This window comes from Loxodonta africana, chromosome X (genome assembly GCF_030014295.1).
Source record: "Loxodonta africana isolate mLoxAfr1 chromosome X, mLoxAfr1.hap2, whole genome shotgun sequence".
NCBI classification, from domain to species: Eukaryota; Metazoa; Chordata; class Mammalia; order Proboscidea; family Elephantidae; genus Loxodonta; species Loxodonta africana.
In genome coordinates, this window is record NC_087369.1 from 20,795,157 (window position 1) to 20,813,360 (window position 18,204).

Below are 18,204 nucleotides of genomic sequence, written 5' to 3' on the forward strand. Positions count from 1 at the left end.
TGGCCTGGGAACCACACTGTGGCAAAATTGGTGGGACTCGAGGATTGACCGAGGTGGGCCTGAAGGAGATGAAGCCGAGGAGGCTGGCTTTCTGAGGACCTGTGGTTGGGGGCGCCTCCACCTAGGACAGAAGAGAGTGCATGCAGGTGGGCTTTGTTCCAAGCTGGGAAGGGACAAGATGCTCTCAGGTGGAGTCATGGTGAGTTGGAGGTTGGAGATGATATCCCACTGGCAGCTTGGCACAAAAGGCTGACAAAATCACTTTTGATATTCTCTATTAAAAACACACTTTACACAGGGAAACTAGATTGATGGAAATGGAACAACCAGAACAGAAATATTGAGAATGTTCATGCATTGTGAAGAATATAACCAATGTCACTGAACAATCTGTGTTGAAACTGTTGAATGGAAACCTAAACTGTAGTGTAAACCCTCACTGAAAACATAGTAAAATATTATTTTTTAAAAATGCATACTTTAAATAGTTTTTTTTTTTTTTTAGAATTAAAATGAAAGATTTGGGCACCCAAAGGAACTAGCTTCAGTTTTTAGGAAAACTACAGGATGTGAATTTCTTAATTCCCTGAGAATTCAGATAAATGAGGCACTGTTCTAATATAAATTTGCCTTCACTTGAAGTGAATTATGTTAGTCAAGCAGCTTGACCACTGATCCTTTTATAAGAGTCCTTGGGACTCAGAAGTTATTTACTTTATGCATCGGAATCATTACAAAACTGTTTTGGAGAAGCTGTGGCCTTAGCTCAGCTTTTCAGTGACTTGCTTGGGGGCAGAGGTGAATGTCATCATCTTCTTAGAACACAGTTGGATTTCCTAGAAAAAGAGCAGCAAGGAACACCATGAACAGAATTGCCTCATGCTCTTGGGATGATCCATTTACCACCCAGGTCACTTGAGAAAAGAAACCCAAATCCACGTCCAGAAAGTGGAAGGGGAGGGAAGAGCAGAATTACCAGAGCCTCAAAGAGCATTCACTGGTTGGGACCACTTCCAAGTTCATTACACATCATGCGAAAAAGAAAATGGGGCTGGCATAGTTATATTTGCAATATTGTAGGATATACACAGCCTAAGGAGCCTTGTTAGCATTCTTATCAGTACTTTTTAGCTTTGGCAACCCTCAGTGGGGTGTTTGAGGAGCCAATCTACCTGTTAAAAACACAAAAACAAAAACAAAACCCATTGTCGTAGAGTCCCACTCATGGCAACCGCATGTATTACAGAGTAGACCTGTTCCTTAGGGGTTTCTCCAAGAAGCAGATCACCACGCCTTTCTTCCATGGCCCTGTTGGGTGAATTTGAGCTGCCAACCCTTGGATTAGTTGTCCAGGGCAAACCATTTTCACACCTGGGGGGGACCTATTAGAGGATTCCATTAATGTGAGTCTCACCCCAGGCTGCACATTAGAATCACCTGGGAGCTTTAAAAAAAAAATCCTGATGCCTGGGCCCCACCCCCAGAGATTCTGATGTCATTGGTCTGGGGTGAGGCCTGAACACGAGAATTTTTAAAACCGCCTCAGGTGATTTCTAACGCGCAGCCAGAATTCAGAAGCACTGCATTAAAGGCTCACCACTGACACTTTCTTATTTTTCGTAATAGACACAGTTTCATACCTACTTGGCAGAAAATATGCAGCTGAATTTATAAGACCTCAAAATACTTGAATTAGAACAAAAGTAAACAAAGAAAAAGAAAAGAGACTCTGGTTTTTGCTAAAGATTCACAGCTATGCCGAGCCCACTAGACAAACAGCTAGGCCATTGGCTACCAGCATGGACCCCAAAGTCGGCATTACAGGAAGTTCACCAGGCTCTGAGTGTCTGTAAACTCACAGCTTGTGCTTTTCTCTCCTTGTTGTTGTTGTTGCTGCCATCGAGTTGCTCTGACTCATGACGACCTTATGAATAACAGAGCGAAACTTCGCCCAGCCCTGTGCCATCTTCATAATTGTTGGTATGTTTGAGTCCTTTTAAATCTGAGATTCTGAAATCTAGAAGTCAGTAATCTTTGATTTTTACACATAGCCTCCTTTTTAAATGTGAAAATGACTATCTGCAAATCCTTCTAGGCTACCCTCCATCATGAACCAGGCCCATCCTCAAAACTATGGATTATGTGGTTAAAGGCCCATGTTAAAATATAGACATTGCCTTGGAAATGTAGAAGAGGAACCCATTGGAAGCCATTATAATGTTGACAATCATTAGTGCCCCGAGGGGTGTGGCTCTTCTCTGTCCTGCTGACTAGAGGTTGAAACTGGGCCTGGAGGAGTGTACGCAGTTGAAAAGCAGCCCCTGGGAAGACAGGAAATGCCACATGTAGACACTAGATCCTTGAGTTTGGGGATTAGGTTGATGGGAGGCCACCAAAATAGAGGACTAACATGCTGAAAAAAACAATTGACTTCATTAGTTTCACTGGAGTTCACCTTACTGATTCCATTGAATATTGTTTAGAATGTGTTATCCATTGGCTGAAGATTAGTCATACTGTCATAGAGAATTTTTCATTGCAATGGCATTTGTTGTAATGAGATTTGAATGCTTTTTTAAAAACCACAGTGTCCGTGTAGATTAGAAGCCCAGTCCTGAACATTGCCTATGGCAGATACTGTTGGCTGCCTACCCAACGGCCCTGTTACCTCCTTTCTTCCTAACAAAAAAACCCCAGAAACAAACCCCATTGCCGCTGAATTGATTCCAACTCATAGTGGCCCTATAGGACAAGGTAGAACTGCCCCATAGAGTTTCTAAGGAGTGACTGGTAGATTCAAACTGCTGACCTTTTGGTTAGCAGCTGTACAGAACCCTTATTTTGTTCAGGGATTGGATAGCCGTGTGTTTCCAGAAAGCTCAGGACACTCTCCAGCCCTGTGGGATGAATCTTAATTGTCAAAGGCAATCAGAGAAATTCTTCTTGCTGGTGATGGGTTTGGGAATGAACTTGTGACACACAATGCTGGCTAATGGGACATGAGGGAAAGTCTTCCATGATGGGGTTGTTCAGTCCTGGGAAAGGGTTTTCTTTACTCAAAGAGAGATACATAGAGAGTCTTTCTGCCTCTGTTTATGGTGGGGTGAACAGGTGATAGCAGGACCTGCTGTAGCCATCTTGCAACCATAAGGGAACAAGCCTGAGGATCAACGCTAACATGCTGAGGATTGCAGAGCAGAAAGAAGGAAAGAACCTGGGTTCTTGGTGATACAATCAAACTGCTGAATGAACAAATCCTAGAACTTCCGTCCTCTGGCCTTGTTACATGAGGTAATAAAGGTCCTTACTGCTTAAAACCCTGCTACTCAGGTGTGGTACAGTTACCAGCAGCATCTGCATCAGCATCAACATCAGCAGGGGCTTGTTAGACATGCAGAACCTTGGCCTGCCCCACACCTACTGAATCAGAATGTATACATTAACAGGATCCCCAGGTGATTCCTAAGAAAAATCAAAACCAAACCCATTGTTGTCGAGTTGATTCCAACTCATCTTGACCCTTTAGGACGGAGTAGAACTGGCCCATAGGGTTTCTAAGGCTGTAGATCTTTACAGAAGCAGACTGCTACATCTTTCTCCTGAAGAGTGGCTGGTGGGCTTGAACTGCCGACCTTTCAATTAGCAGCTGAGAGCTCAACCCCTGCGCCACCAGGGTTCCTTAGGTGATTCCTAGGCACCTTAAAGTTTGAGAAGCACTGATTTAAGTTGTTTCCAGTTAGGTTTTCTGTTGTTGGCAGCTAGAAAGCAAACTGATATCCTGCCTTACAAAACTGATGGCAAAGATCTTGTTTTCGTATCACCACTACGAAAAGGATGCAGGGAAAAGACAAAAAGTGTTTCTACTTATGCAATTCGTTGGGACCTATTAGAAGAGTTCCTTGGCTCTTTAAATTGCTTCATTTCCAATACAGAGAGGAAACAGCTGGTCATCTTAGTGAATGCCATTTTTTGGCTCAAAGGGGGGTGAAAATAGTACTTAAATTCACTGAAAATGTGGACCGTCCATAGACCTCTTGAGTTGACACCTCCAGGTAAACAAAGATAAAAAGGGGCGAGAAACAGAGAACAAAGCACCAATAGAAAAAAGTTCCAAACTGTTCACTTGGTTTAGATCAGTAAGACATCTCAGATTTCCTCACAAATCTAGTTACTCAAGAATAATTGTGGTGCCCATCCAGATTGCAAACATGTTAATAATACAAAATGAAATAATTCTACATTGTAAGAGAAAACAAGATACTCTCACGGCATTGTTATTCCTGAAGAGACTACTCGAGTTTCTTGAGGTTGCCCAAACAAGGCGATTTCATGAGTCATTCTGTGTTTACACTGAGTTGAAGCAACTGTTACAATGAAAGAGGCCACTAACTATGATTACTTAATGGTCTATTGGTAGACTTTTAACCAAACCCAATTTCAACAAACAAAAATGCTGCAGCTTTTTTAAAGGAACCTTCACTGTTCTGTTGTCATTGTCTTTTGACGATAAACTATTGAGAAATTGTTTAAGTTCGTGCTTATTATGAAAACAGTTATCATGATTATTTCATAGCCTGCATTTCAGAAATCTCATTATTATACTTGAGAAGTAAATAGCTGACAAAAATTATGCTGAGAATTTAAAGATTAAACCATCGTTTCATTTAGTAATAATCCTTTTTATTAAAAATAACAATAAATGTACGGCCTCAGGTTCGCACGTTTCACTGGCATTTTACGCTATAGAATCACCAGGAGAAAAAATGGAGAGACACTATTCTACAGGGTTCATGAAAGCAGTCAAGTGACATGATCCAAACCCAAAAGAGATCCCCAAAAGCAAACAACCCACTTTAAAACCTTGCTTCAGATAGTTAAAATATTTATGGAAAATGATACCCCCGAAAACCCAAACCCATTGCCATCGAGTCAATTCCCTCAGCTCCTTCACACCTTTTCTCAAATGGCATCTCAGTGGGACCTTCCTCAACTGCCATAATCAAAATTGTAAGCACTCTGTGATGGTTGAGGTTGTGTCAACTTGGCTGGGCCATGATTCTCAGTGGTTTGGCAGTCATATGATGTGATGAGATTTGATATAACGTGATCACCTTCATGATGAGATCTGCTGTGAGTAGCCAGTCAGTTGAAAGGGAGTTTCCTTGGGTGTGTGGCCTGCATTGAATATAAGTGGACATTCTGGCAAGGCTTGAGGGCTTTTGCTTGTTCTGTATCCTGCAGCTGGCTCCTGTTCGTCTGGCCTTGAGACCTGAGTTGGCAGCTTACCTGTGGTCTTGCCTGCTGATCTTGGGATTCACCCATCTTCGCAGCCTGTGAGCAAGAGCTCTGCTCTCTGATGTGCCGATCTTGGGTTCACCAGTCCATGTGGTCCATGAATCAGGAGATGCCTCTGTCTTGAGTCACAGAATTGGGACGTTCAAGACTCTACAACTGCATGAGCCATTTCCTTGATACAAATCTCTCTTTATATACTTATCCCCTTTAGTGGTTTTGCTTCTCTAGAGAACCCAGCCTAAGACACACTCCTGTCCCATCTTGGTAATCTCTATTCTTATCACTCTTTTATTTTTCTCCACAGCACTTATATCATCTGACATCATACCTCATCTGTTTATTATATTAGGTAGAGTATTGCCAAATGGCTATAACAAAGAAACCTCAGAATACCATGGCTTGAAGGATACAGAAGTGAACAGCCTAGGTTAGTGGGGTATTTCTGTTTCAGTCACCCAGAGACCTAGGGTCTTTCCATTGTGTTGCTTTGCCACCTCCTAGGGCATTGTCTGCATCTACGTGGTTGAAGCTAGGTTGTCACCAGGTCCTAGTTCTAGCTGGCAAAAAAAAAAGGAGAAGAGAACATAGAGGAAGCACAACCAATGTCCAAAAGCCCTATCTGAGAAGTAGCGTAAGTCACTTCTGCTCACGTTTCATTAGTGAAAACTTAGTCACATGACCACACCTAACTATAAGGGAGTCAGGGAAATGTAGTTTAGCTGAACATCTGTTTTCCAAGGAAGAAGGGGGAAACGGATTTTTAGTGGACAACTGTCGGAATCAACTCGACGGCAATGGGTTTGTTCTGGATCAGCATTTCCTGCCTGTATTTCTTCTCCCCATTAGAATAGGAGCACCACGAGGGTACAGATTTTTGTTGGTCTTATTCATTTCTGTATTCTGAACATCCATAATAGTACCCAGCACATCAAAAGAGCTCAGTGAATATTTGATGAATAAGTGAAGTAACTGTGGCTGGGAAGGCTTTCCTCCTGGAGTTAACAACCAATATGTCTCCCCTAGGGCAACCTGGCATTGCCTTTTTTTTTTACTTGAGAACTCATTAGAATCCTTCGCTCAGGAAAATGGGGGCTCGGTTTTCTCTTTTCCTGCATCTCAGTCCTGAAACAGTCTCCAATTCCACATCCACTAATGTAATACAAAAGCAGCCCTCCCCACAACAGCGAATTGACTCTGACCCATGGCAACTTCATGCATGTCAGAGTAGAACTGTGCTCCGTAGGGTTTTTAATGGCTAATTTTTAGGAAGTAGATCCCCAGGCCTTTCTTCTGAGGTGCCTCTGGGAGGACTCAAACCTCCTAGCTTCCAGTTAGCAGCCTAGCACATTAACCACGTGTACCACCCAGGGACTCCAGCCCCACAAAGGGTCCCCTGTATATTGAAAGATGACTTTGGCCATAGGAAGGGGTTGCCCTGGTTCAGCAGAGGGATTCTTTAACTGTATCCTGCAGTGATTTAGGGTGGCAGGAGTTGGAGTTTTTGTATTGATAAAGGCCTGTTTGTTGAAACTCTTATCTGTTCTTTGTGTTCTAACACAAATTTGTATTAGAAATACAGCTCTCTGCCCCTGACTATGAGGGATATTTGCTCTGCTAATTAACTAAAACTAAAAGGATCTAAAGAGCCTGGACTGTGCCCTGGAAAAGCCTCCGGATGGTCTGTGAGCTTGTGTTCCTGTCTCTCACACCCCTTTCTCCTGGAAGGCAGACCCTTTCCTCAGCTCACTCCCCTTCCCAGCCGGGGCATCACCCACACAACAGTTTTCCGCCAAATGTTCAAAATAGAGCCTTTACGAACTTAACTGAGTAACCCAAGGCTCCTTCTAACAAGCTTATAGGGCCAGTCGTATTTTACCAAAAGTTTCCTAGTGCAAACAGATGCCTCTGATGTAAGGGTTGGCTCTGCCGGGCACCAACAGTGGAAGAGAGGAAATAAGCATGAACCCAGGAGCAGAAAAGAAGTTTCCTTCCTTCAGGAGGAAAAAAAAAACAACACTATTTTCAACTTAAACTAAGCAATGGAACAAAACATGGGACTTCAAATTTTGTCTCTTCACAGTTTCTATTGCCCTAAGTTTGATATTAACATTCTCAGTGGGTGGTGTTCTTGTGATTAACTTAAAACCCAACAAATTAAATAAACTCCAAAATGTCAGGCTAGGGGAAGTAATTTGCAACAAACAATAGTGGGATGTTTGGGGGGTTTATTTTTGTTTTGCTCCTCACACCTCAAGATGCAAAGGTGGAGATTCCAAATGATTATAGAGCCAAGACTGAGGTATCATCCCGCCTTCTTCGTGGAGAACACATTGCTGAGACACAGACGTTGATGAGCTGTTGGGCAGGATCCATTTTAGTAAGAAGACCAATTGCTGCAAAGCTTTGTTTTTGGAAATTGTTCTGAGATTCTCATTTGCTGGTCTGAAGCCTTCTTTTCAGGTCTTTTGGAAAATAGTAAACGCCTCAGAAACTCTTCAAAGATACTGATATTTTAGTTAGTATACTTGTTGAATTCACTTGGGCACTGAACAAAAACATTAGAGAAGAAAGCAGTAGTGAATAAATAGAGGTTCAAGACAGGGTTTTTATAAGAAAAGGGAAATTACACACACACACATCAGCAGACCCATTGTCTGTAGTTAGTGTTTGATTCTATGCTCCTTTATATATTTGGCCTGTTTTTACATCCTACTTGGTTATCTAATATTATCTATTATTTTTAATTCATTTTTTGGATGTTTTGAAAGACTCAGTCTTGCTTGAAGATACGGTTTCGTTTGCCTTCTCCTTATGTTGGAATTTCACAAAAGCCCTGGTACCTGCTGCTATCCAGTCGATTCCAACTCATAACGACCCTGTAGGACAGAACAGAACTGCCGCATAGGGTTTCTAAGGCTGTAAATCTTTACGGGAGCAGACTGCCACATCTTTCTTCTGCGGCCACCGTGCTACTAGGGGATCCTTAGCACTTACCAGTATGGGAAAGTGGAAGACAAAACATGCTGTGCAAACCCAGCTCTGTGATTCCTAATTTGTTAAGACTATTCTGAAGAAGAAAATTTAACAGCTTCTATTGAACTTTTATTGAACACATTATATTTTTGTTTGTGGAAATACCGATTAGCATGTCCACCATGTATTAGTTCACAATAAAATGGAAGTACCATTTCTGAGTTTCCTTTTCACACTTCAGTTTAGATTTTGGGGTGGCAAAGGCTGCATGTCGTTAGCCATCAATGGAAATTTGAAGGCCCCCAATTTCCATAGGGCATCTAAAACTTGAGTCTAAAAAAATCACAAACCATGAGATGTCCAAAATAAGCAAATCTATAGAGACATGGAAACCCTGGTGGCGTAGTGGTTAAGTGCTACGGCTGCTAACCAAAAGGTCGGCAGTTTGAATCCACCAGGCGGCCCTTGGGAACTCTATGGGGGCAGTTCTACTCTGTCCTATAGGGTCGCTATGAGTCGGAGTCGACTCGACGGTAATGGGTTCGGTTTTTTTTTTTTCTTTTTAAAATAGAGACATAAACTAGATTAGTGGGTGCATAGGGCTGGGGGTTGTGTGGGGAGTGGGAATGGAGGAGGGATTACTCGTGGGTAGGGAGTTTCTTTTGGAGGGGATGAAAATGTTCTAAAATTAGACTGTGGTGGTGGTGGCTGTACAACTCTGTGAATAGACTAAAAAACATTGAATGGTACACTTTAAATGGGTGAATTTTATGGCATATGAAGTATATATCAATAGGTTTTTTTTTTAAAGCATGAACTGTGACTGGCTTAAAGCAAAGCAGTGTTAGAAACATCCCTGTCCCCCCACAGATCCTTTTCCAAAGCCCCCCCCCTTACCAACTCCATTCCCAGTCCCACAAAATAGGACAGAAGTAGGCATCCGCTAGGCTGGCCAGAACTGAAAAACCATGCTCTCTTCTGTAAGAGAGACTGAAAATAAAAATAAAAGAATTTAAGATCATTATTGTTTCCACTTGTGAGAAAACCATTGTTTTCCGGAGTCACCACACACACTGAAAGCCAAAGTCTGTGACTCTCCTCAGAAACATGAGTGGTAGACAAAGTCTCACCCCATATTCCCTTGTTCACATCTCTGATTGAACAAGTGACAGTATATCATTTATCTTTAGGGTTGGATAGTAAAGAATTTTGAAATGTTGGAAACATGTTTTAAGTTTGATGAGAGGAGCTAGCCTGTGAGTGGAGAGGTGTTATGGATTGAATTACATTCCCCCCAAAATATGTGTTAGAATCCCAACCCTAGACCTGTGGATGTAATCCTGTTTGGAAATAGGGTTTTCTTTGTTATGTTAATTAGATCATACCTGAGTGGGGTAGGTCCTAAACCTAATCACATCTGAGTTATAAAAAGAGCAGATTAAATGCAGACACACACACAGGAAGAAGACAGTCACTATGTCAGGACACATGTACAATCAAAAGAACACCAAAGATCATCAGACACCAGGAACTGAGAGAATGGCTCACAGAAGGAATCAACATGGCTGAGACTCTGATTTGGACTTTTAACATTCAGAACTATGAGAATAAATTTCTGTTCTTTAAAGGCACCCACTTGTAGTATTTGTTATAGCAGCAACTAGGTAACTAAGACAGGAGGAATTCTACAAAGACTCTATAGAACCTCCTGGGCATGAAATGAAAAGAGTCACGAAGGAAGCAAAAGGGAGTCCTTAATATTTGATATCATCATAAAGCTGGTAGGAGTTAAAGGAAGGTATTGAATCCAACTCTGATTCTTTAAAGAACAAAGGAGGGTGGAATTGAGCAGTTGCCATGTTTTCCACCCCTACCTTCTTTACTTTGCCCCATTTTGGATCCTAATTCCAGGGGTGAAGAAAGTTAGCTGGTCTTTGGGGTACAGGAGTGTTAGTTTGTGTGTGGCATGGGGGTGAGTGAGGTACTGGTGTTTAGGATGGTATGTATGTGAATACATGTTAGTTCACAAGTACACTTTCATCATAGCCTGCCTTAGGGAATGAAAATCATAGGCCACTCAAAATATTTGAGGGCAAGAGAGCTTTGGAAAAAACTATTTTCCTGAACATAGGCTGGACGTTTGAGAAGAAAACAATGTCAGAGTTTTTAAGACGTGTTATTGATATTGTGATTATATTCCTAAAAGAAGCCCTTATCTTTTTGAGATAAATACCGAAATATTTATAGATTAAAGAAAATATTATCTTTGGGAATTACTTCAAAACTTTTAGGCAAAGAGGAAGTAAGTGGATGTAAAGATGAAACAAGATTGGCCATGAGTTATTAATTGTTGAAGCCAGTGACAAATCCAAGGAGGTTCAACATACTGTTCTGTCTACTTTTATAAATGTTGGACATTTTCCATAAGAAAGAGTTTAAAGTTTTAAGAAAGTAGATTTTCAAAAAAAGTCAGAAAAAAACTTAGGGCCCATGGTCAAAGAAACTAAAAGTGGGGCACTTAGTAGAAATGAAAACTGTCTAAAATAATATCCTAGCATTATTAATACTCTAACAATAAAAGAATGATTGCCAAATGTGAATGGAAATGCTACTCTATAAGCAAGTTCAAGTGGACCACAGTATTCCAACAGTGTCTACCTCTGTCACCCATTTCAGAAGGGAGTTGACCCAAATAGGAAATGGCCCAGCTGTGGCTAATTGGGAGTAGCACACTGATGCAGGACAGGGAAGAGATTGCTGGCTCGTGGGCCTCTTGGACGTCGAAGCTGCCAATCGGAGAGGAGTTCCCCTGCTGAGAGCAGGAAAGAGGGACTTAAGAAAAAAGGGAAAAACAACCTTTTTTTAAGCTAGAAGTTTTTCTTCTTTTTCAGGAGAGGGACAAGAATTAAAATTAAATTCTTAACCGATCTCAACCACATAAAAATCCTCGATCATAATTTTTTTCTATTCTTTAACTTCACATGGATGCAGTTTGACTTGTCTATGGTATGATACTCACTGGAATTTCAACTGGCAAGCATGAAATTGATAAAAACTGAAAAACCAAACCCATTGCCATTGAGTCAACTCATAATGGGATGAAATTGATAGGATCTTTTATTATTCTGTTAACCAGGATTTTGCTATAGTCTCTGTTCAGGAGACTAATAACAAAAAAAAGGGGGGGGGAGTGGATTTTGTACACTTTTATATGTAATTTTCATCTATAGTAATAGTATTATGTTTGTAACCACAATCCAGATCAGGAGTTGGCAAACTGTTTCTGAAGAGCCAGACAGTAAATATTTTGACTTTGCAGGCTAAATGGTCTCAGTTGCAACTACTCAACCTCTGCCATTATAGCAGGCATAGGCAATATGTAAATAAATGGGTGTGGCTGTGTTCCAATAAAACTTTATTTACAAAAACAGGTGACAAGCCAGATTTGGCCTCAGGCTATCGTTTGCTGACCCCAGATCTAGATAATAAGCTTTATCAATAAAGGATCTGTATTAGTTTCCTGTTGCTGCTGTAACAACTTCCCACAAATTTAATGCCTTAAAACAACACACGTTTCTTATCTTACAGTTCTGGAGGTTATTTAAAAAAAAAGTCTGAAATAGGTATCAGTGGGCTAAAATCAAGGTGTTGTCAGAGCTCTATTCCTTCTGGAAGCTCTAGGGGAGACTCCATTTTCTTAACTTTTCCAGCTTCTAGAAACTTCTGGAATTTCTTGGCTTATGGCCCCCTTCCATTTTCAAAGCCTGCAACAGCATGCTGAGTCTTTCTCACATAGTATCATTCTGACTCTCTTTTGCTTTTATGGTTTGCTCATTAGCAACCTCAACCTCACTGGCAACTTTAATTCCCCTTTGTCCTTTCACATCACATATTCACAGGTTCTGAGAATTAGAATGTGGACATCTTTGGGAGGCGATTATTCTGTCTACCACAGGGCCTAATAGGCAGTAACCCCATTCATTAATCACATGCTGGTTAGGACTTTGCTCCTTCTTGACAGCTGGCTCATGTCATCAACAAGGATGAGGGCACATCAGCAGTGGAAGAATAACACCTCGCATTTTACAAGCCAGACAGTGCACTATGCTACGGATGACCACGTGCACATCAGTATATATCATAGTCCCCTGGGGAAGCAGGGTGGCGCACAATTGAGAGTGTGGGCTCTAGGGTAGACTGACTCATATTTATGCTTACCTTCCCTGTGCCATTCATTTCCTCATGTATCAACTGGGAATGATAGCACCTATCTCACAAGACATTGTACATATATTAAATGAGCTAATGAATGTGAAACAGCTAGTACGACACCTAGCCTATAATTAGCCCTGTTTCTGCAGATTTGTGGAATTCTACTCAGAATAAAATTATGTCCCTTCAAACACAATAACCACATGGAGAAAGCAGGCTATGGCCTAATTTCCCTGCAATGTAAATTTTAGTTCTGCCCCATGATAGCATATTAATTGGGTCCAAAGTATAAAGCAACATTCGGAGGGCCTTAAAATAGCACTATACATAAGCAGCTAGTTAATAAAAACCTTCTGAGGATGATAATACCTCAAAATATTTACTCTCGAATTACTCTGGCAGAACATTCACTGGGGACACCGCTGAGGGCTTGCCAAGAACAGTACTCGTCATATGTTAAAAATAGATGTCAGAAAGCTATTCAATAAATGCAGCAGCTTTTATAGTCTTAAAAAATGGTATTAAATTGCTTTAGCCAGCTTATGGAATCAGGCATGTTCACATCAGGGCTTCAAACTGGTTCTAAACGATTTAGTCATGGCCAAAGGAAACAAGGCAGGGCTTCAAACCTGTTCTAAGCGGTTCACTCTTGGCCGACTGAAACAAAGGCAGAGTATCCTTTGTATAGCAATGAAATCTCTTGCACTTGGCTTTTGACCTGAGTAGGAAACAGGCAAGCAGTGCTTGGATCAAAGATGGCGACCCACTGCGCAGCTTTAAATGTATATTGTTCTTCACAATCCTGCCCATAATCCAGTCTCATGCATCAGGCTCCTGAAAGTTTCTTGATCCAGGGGATTGGCTTATTGGCTCCTGAAAATTTCCTGATGTGGGAGATGGGATTACTGGCTTCTGAAAGTTTCCTGATTTAGAGTAGTTGCAGTAATATACCTGTATATCAACAGGGAACAGCCAGAAATTCAAGCCGGATTCAGAAGAGGACGTGGAATGAAGGATGTCATTGCTGATGTCAGATGGATCTTGGCTGAAAGCAAAGAATAACAGAAAGGTGTTTACATGTGTTTTATTGACTATGCAAAGGCATTCGGCTGTGTGCATCATAAATTATGGATAATATTGTGAAGAATGAGAATTCCAAAACATTGATGGTGCTCATGATGAACCTGTACATAGATCAAGAGGCAGTCGTTCCAACAGAACAAGGGGATACTGCATGGTTTAACGTCAGGAAAGATGTGGGTCAGGGTTATATCCTTTCACCATACTTATTCAATCTGCATGCTGAGCAAGTAATCTGAGAAGCTGGACTAGATGAAGAAGAACGGGGCATCAGGATTAGAGGAAGACTTATTAACAAACTGTGATGTACAGATGACACAACCTTGCTTGCTGAAAAGTGAAGAGGACTTGAAGCACTTACTGATGAACATCAAAGACCACAGCCTTCAGTATGGCTAACATCTCAGCGTAAAGAAAACAAAGATCGTTACAACTGGACCAATAAGCAACATCATGATAAATGGAGAAAAGATTGAAGTTGTCAAGGATTTCATTTTACCTGGATCCACAATAAATGCCCATGGAAGTAGCAGTCAGGAAATCAAACAATGTATTGTATTGGGCAAATCTGCTGCAAAAGACCTCTTTAAAGTGTTAAAAAGCAAAGACGTCACCTTGAGGACTAAGGTGCGCCTGACCCACGCCATGCTATTTTCAGTTGCCTCATATGGATGTGAAAGCTGGACAATGAGTAAAGAAGACCGAAGAAGAATTGACGCCTTTGAATTATGGTGCTGGTGGAGAATATTGAATATACCACGGACTGCCAAAAGAACAAACAAGTCTGTCTTGGAAGAAGCACACTCAGAATGCTCCTTAGAAGCGAGGATGGCAAGACTTCATCTCACATACTTTGAACATGTTCTCAGGAGGGACCAGTCCCTGGAGAAGGACATCATGCTTGGTAAAGTAGAGGGTCAGTGAAAAAGAGGAAGACCCTCAACAAGATGAATTGACACAGTGGCTACAACAATGGGCTCAAACATAGCAACAATAGTGAGAATGGAGCAGGACCAAGCAGTGTTTTGTTCTGCTGTACATAGGGTTGCTATGAGTCGGAGCTGACTAATGGCACCTAACAGCACCAACATGTGTTTAGAAGTATGTAATTCTCAAAATAAATAAATAAATAGATGATAATATTCATTGGTAGTGTTATGAATTGAATTGTGTCCCCCTCTGCAAAAAAAAATGTGTTGTAAATCCTACTATATCAGTAGTTATAATACCATTTGAGAATAGGGTTTTCTTTGTTAACGAGGCAGCATTAGGGTAGGTTGTATCTTAAATCAATCTCTTTTGAGATTATAAAAGAGCAGATTAAGAACCAGCAAAAAAGTAGAGATGGGGGAAGATGGACGCCAGGCCACATGAAGATCACCACAGAGATAAGGAACAGAAGCTGAAGAGACAAGGACTTCCCTCCATAGTCTACAGAGAAAGAAAGCCTTCCTCTATAGCCAGTGACCTAATTTTAGACTTCTAGCCTCCTCAGCTGTGAGAAGATAAATTTCTGATTGTTAAAGCCATGCACTTGTGGTATTTCTGTTACAGCAGCACTAGGTAACTAAGACAGGTCGTAAGAGCACAAAGTGATCCCCCCAGCACTTCTGATGGGAACTGAAATGGCCTTTCTGCAATTTGGCGATAGTATTTCAAAAGTCTTAAAACTATGTACCTTTACCCCAGAAATGCCATTTCTTGAAATTTATTCTAGTGAAACCATCAGCAAGGCCCTGGAAAATGTATACATTTTTACAAAGAGGGGCATAATATCAAAATATTAGGAACAACTCACCCCAAAATAGAGACTCAAATAAATCATAATGTATGTCCATATAATGAGCTGTATCTGTTGTTGTTAGCTGCTGTTGCGTCGGCCCCTGACTCATGACAACCCCAGTTACAGAGTAGACCTGAGCTTCATAGGGTTTTCTTGGCTGTAATCTTTATGGAGGCAGTTCGCCAGGCCTTTCTTCTGCGAAGCTGCTGGGTAGGTTCGACTGCCAACCTTTATGTTAGCTGCCGATTGCAAGCTGCTTGCACCACCCAGGCTCCTGGGATATATCGAGCCATTAAAAATTCTGTTTTAAAAGAATTTGGTAAAGGATTCAAGACATAGCATTGAGTTAAAAAATAAATTACACACCACATATAGTGTGATTCCATTGCTATGTACCTTTGTATTTAGTGTGTGTATAAAAGAGTGGGTTGAAGAAAATGGAAGGAAATATCTGTAATACACCAGAAAGCTGGAATTTTCTCTATTTTCCATCCTGTCTATAATGAGGATGTATTACTTTTGAAAATCATAAATACATGTTGGCATTTGTACTTCAGAAATGGGCTTCTGCATGAAACAATTTTTGTCTCAGTCTTCCTTCTTTTGTTGGCCATTTATCACCTTAAGTATTTATAGTGTGTGTGGTCCTATGTGCTTGGACTTGCCAGATGCTAGGTTCCTAGCACAGTGTTTGAAGGCCCTGGTGCATTAGGAGATGGGGGTGGCAGCAGCCAAGGGATGGACTACAGGAGCTGAGGGAGTGATAGAGAAGCAGTAGCTAAGATGCAAAGAGGCCATCTGGATGGGGTCTTTTCTCTGGACACAGCCATGCATAGCCCAGAGGTGGTCTGAGGGCAGGGCAGAAGGAGCAGGGCCTGGGTATTAGGCCAGAGCTGGCCATTGTGTTGGGACGGGCACTGCCAGGTCCAACTCCACTCCAGATCTAACCTTCTAGTTGCAATGTTGACTTGATATTGAGTCCCAGGGAGATTGGCTACACTTCCTTAAATCTCTCCTGCTGAGGTCAGCCAGTTGGTCTGAAAATCCTAGAACAGGCAAAACTAATCTATATTAGAAATAAAAGAGGTGAGAGAAATTTTCTGTATCTTGTGCTGGGTGGTGTTTACACAGGTGAATACAACTGGAAAAAAAAAGGAAAAACTTATCTAACTGAGCACTTAAGAACTATGCATTTTATTTTGTGTAAATTATATTTCAATTTTTAAAATCAGAAATAAGAAATCCCCCCCCAAAAAAAGATCTGCTAAGACACAATTGGGCCTTAAAGTGGGTCTTTCACACCAATAAGGGTAAGGGTGAGAATTAATATTTGTGTCCTGCTGTGTATCAGGCTGTGTATAAGACATTTAACATGGAAGAATCAGAGTTTCCCCTGAAATACTAGCAATCCTAGGAACCAAATGTAATTCTGAGACATTTCTTACCAGGTCTTGTCAAGAGCAAATGTTTTAGGCATTTTAATGGCAGATGAAACTTTTAAGGAATTTTCATTTCTAGGTGGACTATAGTTTTCCCAATATTTCACCTTGGAAATGATGGTGTCTTAGTTATCTAGTGCTGCTATAACAGAAATACCATACGCGGGTGGCTTTAACAAACAAAAATTTATTTTCTCACAGTTTAGGAAGCTGTAAGTCTTAATTCAGGGTGCTGGCTCTAGGGGAAGGCTTTCTCCCTCTGTCGGCTCTGGAGGAGAGTCCTTGTCTCTTTGAGCTTCTGCTCCTGGGGGATCTTCATGTGGTTTAGCATCTCTCTTCCCACATTTCTGCTTGCTTCTCTCGCCCTAATCAGCTTGATTTATCTCTCTTTTATATCTCAGAAGAGATTGACTCAAGATACACCCTGCACTAATCCTGCCTCATCAACATAACAAAGATAACCTCTTCTCAAATTAAATTATAACCATAGGCATAGAGGTTAGGATTTACAACACATATTTTGGGGGGACACGATTCAATTCATAACAGATGGTAATGCCCATCCAGTTCAATACTACAATAAAGAAGTAATTTCTTCATAAATGCCTGATGAATTTTACTTGTGCCAACAGGATTATATTTGTCAGTTGAAGGCTTAAAATAGGATTGAAATGCTAAATTTACACATGACTGGAAAGCACACGAAACCAAAAAATAAATTATCCTTTGAACCACAACAGATCTTTTAATATAAATTTGTTTCAAGAATATGACAATCCTGGAAAATTCCAGATGTTGATTTTATAAAGCCAAAAGGAAGAATAGAACAAGAATAATCTATAAAACAGAAGTTGCTATTTGGGGAAGAAAAATTGACTGTTCAGGCAAAGAACAATTTGATTTAGTTTTTTTAAGAGATAATCACAGAAAAGGAAAGGGTCTTGGGGAACAGAGTCTATTATCACTGTATTTGTTGACTAACTACATAGATATAACCCTTGGCGCTTTCATTTAGTGCAAAATAGATATCCATGATTTCAAGGAACTTACTTTTAACTATCATTCCCTATTTATATAACATCTATTGGAAAGAAATTAAAAATTCTTCACTCTCAACTGCCAGTACTTTTCCTTTAATCATAAAAGAAAGTCTAAACTTTAAGTCTGACATTTGAAGTTTTTTATAATCTAACCCAAAGTTGTTGTTGTTAGGTGCTGACGATCGGTTCTGACTCATACCAACCTTATGTATAACAGAACAAAACGTTGCCCGGTCCTGCACCATCCTCACAGTCGTTGCTATGTTTGAAGCCATTGTAGCAGCCACTGTGCCAATCCATCTCATTGTGGGTCTTCCTCTTTTTCCCTGACCCTCTACTCTACCAAGCTTGTCTTTCTCTAGGGATGGTCCCTCCTGATAAC